The sequence below is a fragment of the Aegilops tauschii genome, chromosome 1 (genome assembly GCF_002575655.3).
Source record: "Aegilops tauschii subsp. strangulata cultivar AL8/78 chromosome 1, Aet v6.0, whole genome shotgun sequence".
Lineage (NCBI taxonomy): Eukaryota > Viridiplantae > Streptophyta > Magnoliopsida > Poales > Poaceae > Aegilops > Aegilops tauschii.
Genome location: NC_053035.3, coordinates 26,871,805 through 26,877,654, shown reverse-complemented (window position 1 = coordinate 26,877,654; position 5,850 = coordinate 26,871,805).

The following is a 5,850-nucleotide window of genomic DNA, read 5'->3' as shown; positions in this document are numbered from 1 at the left end:
TTGCCTCTAGGGCATATTTCCTTCATCGTTTGCATTTCATACAATAAAAAGACATCCATAAAGCTCTTGTCGGTTGCCTATAACTTACAAAACATGATCATCTCATACAATAATGTATATTACATCATGTCTTGACCATATCACATCACAACATGCCCTGCAAAAACATGATCATACTTTGTTGTTGCAAGTTTAACGTGGCTGCTACGGGCTTCTAGTAAGAACCATTCTGACCTACGGCAAAAACCACAATGGTGAATTATCAAGTTTGCTATTTTAACCTTCTTCAAGGACCGGCCGCAGTCAAATTCGATTCAACTAAAGTAGGAGAAACAAACACCCGCCAGCCACCTTTATGCAAAACTAGTTGCATGTTTGTCGGTGGAACCGGTCTCATGTACGTGGACATGTAAGGTTGGTCCGTGCCGCTTCATCCCACAATGTCGTTGAATCAAAATAAGACCTTGGTGGTAAGCAGTATGATCATCACCTCCCACAACTTCTTTGGGTTCTACTCGTGCATATCATCTACACATAGACCTAGCTCTGATATCACTATTGGGGAATGTTGCATGGAAAACAAAAAAATTCTACGCACAAGCAAGATCTATCCATGGAGATGCATAGCAACGAGAGGGGGAGAGCATCTTCATACCCTTGGAGATCGCTACGTGGTTGATGTAGTCGTACACCTTCATGATCCGTCCGATCAAGTACCGAACGTACGGCACCTTCGTGTTCAGCACACGTTCAGCTCGATGACGTCCTCGCCTTCTTGATCCAGCAAGACGGGTGAAGTAGTAGATGAGTTCCGGCAGCACGACGGTGTGGTGACGGTGTTGGTGAAGAACAATCTCCACAGGGCTTCGCCAAGCACAACGGAAACTATGACGGAGGATAAACTAGAGGGACGGGGTTGCCGACACACAACTTGGTGTATCTTGATGTGTCCCGGGTGCTAGCCCTACCCTCTATTTATATGTTTAGCCTTGGGGACGTAACTTGGAGAAAGAGCCTCCTCAAAGTCGGTTTTACCCCTAAGGAAGAGTCCTTCTCGGACCTCCAGGACCAGACGCCACAATCCTTGGCGTCTGGCCCAGACGACATGGGCCTCTGCGTCTGGCCCAGGGCCAGATGCCAGGGTCTCCGGCGTTTGGCCCCTAGCCTCCGCAAAACTCCTTTTGCACCGACCTAAATCCACGTGGGCTTTACCTCTTGGCCGAACCATATCATCCTATATATCAATATTTATCTCCGGACCATTCCGGAGCGCCTCGTCATGTCCGTGATCCCATCCGGGACTCCGAACAACATTCAGTCACCAACATACATAACTCATATAGTACTATATCGCCAACGAACATTAAGCGTGCGGACCCTACGGGTTGGAGAACTATGTAGACATGACCGAGACACCTCTCTGTTCATAACCAATAGCGAAACCTGGATGCCCATATTGGCTCCTACATATTCTACGAAGATCTTTATTGGTTGAACCTTATGACAACATACGTAATTCCCTTTGTCCATTGGTATGTTACTTGCCCGAGATTCGATCGTCGGTATCTCTATACCTAGTTCAATCTCGTTACCGGCAAGTCTCTTCGCTCGTTCTAGAATACATCACCTCGTGACTAACTCCTTAGTCATTTGCTTGCAAGCTTATGATGTGCATTACCGAGAGGGCCCAGAGATACCTCTGCGATACTCGGTGTGACAAATCCTAATCTCGATCTATGCCAACTCAACAAACACCTTCGGAGATACCTGTAGAGCATCTTTATAATCACCCAGTTACTTTGTGACGTTTGATAGCTAGCACACAAGGCATTCCTCAGGTATCCGGGAGTTGCATAATCTCATAGTCGAAGGAATATGTATTTGACATGAAGAAAGCAATAGCAATAAAACTGAACGATCATTATGCTAAGCTAACAATGTGTCTTGTCCATCACATCATTCTCCTAAAGATGTGATCCCGTTATCAAATGAACCCTCATGTCCGTTGTTAGGAAACCGTAACCATCTTTGATCAACGAGCTAGTCAAGTAGAGGCTCACTAGGGACATGGTGTTTGTTTATGTATTCACACATGTATTTAGGTTTCCGATCAATACAATTCTAGCATTAATAATAAACCTTTATCATGAATAAGGAAATATAAAATAACAACTTTATTATTGCCTCTAGGGCATATTTCCTTCATGACTATTGTCGCCTTTCCAACGACCTCCTTCTGGCCACTGATGGTGTACATTACGATGCACGGAGTTACGTCAGCATGCAAAGACATGTCTGCGACGTGAGACATCTGAAAGGCAACAGAAACGGGAGATTATACATATATTGAAGAGGGCCGGTGTGACAGGTACCGTGAGGGCGTCGAGCTCAGCCAAAGATAAAGCCCCGTCGAGCGTGCCAGGGCTGCTATGAGCAGGTGCAGCAGAGGGTGCGCTAAACGAGCTGCTCCCGAAGAAGTTGGAAAGGGGAAAGTCCACTGCCTCTTTATCTGGATTTTTCTTGGTCCAATTGACGACAGCCGGAATCAAGACACTATACGAAGCTGCCATTTCCTCTCGTGCGGCAGCTACCGCTGCTTTGACTATCTCAGCTGATTTCTTATCGACCGCAATCTCAACCTTCTTGTCGATGTTTTCTTCATTTAACCTCCGTCTTTCCTTTCTTTGCTCGGTGTTCTCACAGTAGTACTTCCTCCATGTGGCGTCGCCTCCGACACTGTGCACGCGTCCATAGGATGGCCGAGTGTCCACCAGGAATCCTTTAAATATGTTTAACGCCCGGTTGAATGGGGTGTCCCACTTGGTCCTCGCCAACGCCTCAGACGGCGAGTCTCTTTCGGCAGGCAATCCTGTGCTGCTCTTTCTGCAAAAGGAACGTGGATCGTTTACAAATGTGACTAAACGTGTAGTCGAATTGATCAAAAGCTAAAATTAGGGGGTAAATTTACCAGCAGTCTCATGAACTCCTTCGTGACCGTGTTTGTTTCGAAAACCTTGTTGAGTAGGTCCCAACGGTACCGGGCCCTGATGACATCACGCTCCTGCGGGACGGTGAACTCCGCCAAGGGGTCTGGGATCCCAAGACTTCGCGTTCCACGTCCTCCTTGGCCCATATGGGCCTCTTCCCCACGTAACCACGACTTCCGAGGTGGTGGCACCCCATGTTCCTTTCTTCAAGCCACTTCATGTACTCCGACTTTTCTTTGGCAGCTTCAGCAACGCAAGCCCTCTTGAATATTTTGAACTGCTCTTCCGTAATTGTCGAATTATCCTTTACAATCTCGGAGTAGGGTTTCTCTTTGACGATGATCCGATGTTTCACTCCTACTTTCCAGGCGAACAACGCGCCGCTAAACTTGCCCATGGCGCGTCTATTTATCTTCTTCATTGCCGGGTCTTTCCACGATCGAGTATAATTGATTTCCTCCCAGCCCGGGAACAAGAATCCATGGTGCAGCTTCGTTACGAGGGAGTGCTCCATATTTGGTATCTCCTTTCGTTTCTCATCGTCGATGGTGGCGGTTCCCCGTAGGATGCAGCCTATTTGATTTCCGTAGCACATGCGCGCTTCCGCAGGCTCTTTTGGCTCGAAATTGCCGGGGTCCACCTCCGTGACCACTAGTCTAGTAGTGTTGAGCTGGTTTGGGCGCCGTATCCACTTCATTTTCAGTTCTATACCAGCTAATTCGCTAGTATCGGTGCTGGTCTCGGCACTGGTCTCGTTGCTGGTGTCAGTCTCAGCGCCGGTCTCGATGTCGGTCTCTGTCTCGGATGTGACAGGTGGGCACTGCAACAACCGTGGCTCCTCAAGATAGTTCAAATAGACGTCTGCTGCCTCGTAGAAGTTGCAATCAAAAGAACCCTATCCTTCATTGTTGCTAGCCATGTTTCCTACGATTGAATCTAGTCAATTAATTCTAGACCTAATAAAATGAATCATGACATAAAAAAGGCCTATGTTTTGAAGGAATGTTGATTCATTCCCATTGCGGCAAATCCCGGGCACTCGATATGTCCTAGTTTGTAGCACAAGTCATGCCGAAATTCACGGAAAATTTTGGCATGACCTTTGCTACAAAGTAGACAAATCGAGCACCTGCAATTTGCCGGAAAGGAAATGAATCAACATTCCGGCAAAACATAGGCCACTCGGAATCATTCCCTCCAAACATCAAAAGGCCACTTGGGCACAATCGAACCACTTCAATGTTGCATATAATAGGACCACTTAAGAACCTATACATGAGCTACTAAAAAATATGTCCTAATAAAAATTATGAACCCTAGAACTCAACCCTACTGCCCTAATTAACATCTAATTCAAAAACTAAGTGTAGAAGAAAATTCAGTTAACTACTAATAGAACAAAATTCAGTTAACTTTAGTGCGCTATAATGATGAAATGAAAAAAATTCAGTTAACTACTAATTTCATTCATTTAGGTCACCCATTTAACTTCACCTAATTAACCTACTGTACCACTACTACTAGCGGCACTACTAACCTAATTAACCTAGTAAAACTCAACTGCCCTAACTAAAAAACAGCTAATTAACACCTACTAGTACCACTACTATCCTAACCTAATTAACATCTACTAGTACCACTATATATACTACTAGCAGCACTGCTGCAACATTTTATTCATTTTGTTCTGTAAAAAAATATCTATGAAAATAAAAACCATAATTGAACCATATTGCCCTAACTAAATTTTTGCTCTAAACCCTACTGCCCTAGTTTAACCCTACTGCCCTATCAAAATTTTTTCTCTAAACTAAATTTTTGCTCTAACCTAGCCAACCTGGTTTACCTAGCTAGTTAACCTAAAGAACCAAATTAACCTAGCTAGTTAACTTAGTTACTTAACTTAGCTAGTTAAACCAGTTAACCTAGCTAAGTCCTAGGGTTCATAACTAAATCACCTAAGTAAATTAACCTAGAGAGGATGGGTGGGGCCTTACAGAGAGGGTGCTCTTGGGAACGGTGGCGGGGAGGTGCTCGGGGGAGATGGTGGCAGGGAGGGCATCGAGGGTGGCTCCAGTGGCGTCTACGGCAGCTTCGGTGACGGCGAGGGAGGCAGGGCGTCGAGGGAGGCAGGGGCGGCAAGGAGCGATCAAGGGTGGCTCCAGGGGCGTCGAGGGTGCGCGGCTCCGGTGGCGGCGATGGCGTGCAATGATGGCGCGCGGCTCCGGTGATGGCAACGGAGGCAGGTGCTGCGAGGGAGGAGGTGCGGCGAGGGAGAGGTAGGAGAGACACGAGAAGAATGGGGAAATTGGGGGAAGGAGGGATGCCCGCGCAGGGGCAAGTCAAACTTAGTAGTAGCGCATTTTCCCAACAAGCGCTATAGATACTTAGCTATTACGCTTTTTGGCGGAACGCGCTACTGCTATAGATAAGTTAGCTATAGTGTGTGTTGGGAAAACGCGCTATAGCTAAAGTAGCTATAGCGCTTTCATAAAAACACGCTGCTGCTATTGCTTTTATTTTTTATTTTTCTTTAATTTTCCTTTTATTTTATTCCTTTCCTTTTTTTCCTTTCTTTACATTTTCTTAGTTGCAACACTGTCGCCTTAAAATGCGCTGCTACTATTTTGTTAGCAGTAGCGCGGTCCATAGATGGGAGCTACTACTATACCAAGCCTGGCGTCAACGGTGTAACCGTTATAGTAGTAGCGCGTTTTATATGGGACGCGCTACTGCTGTTTATGTAGCAGTAGCGAGCTTTTGTGCCCCGCGCTACTGTTAGATAGCAGTAGCTCCTTATTTTAACAAGTGCTACTGATAAGTCTCTGTGTATAGGCTTTTCCCTATTAGTGCACCACTAATG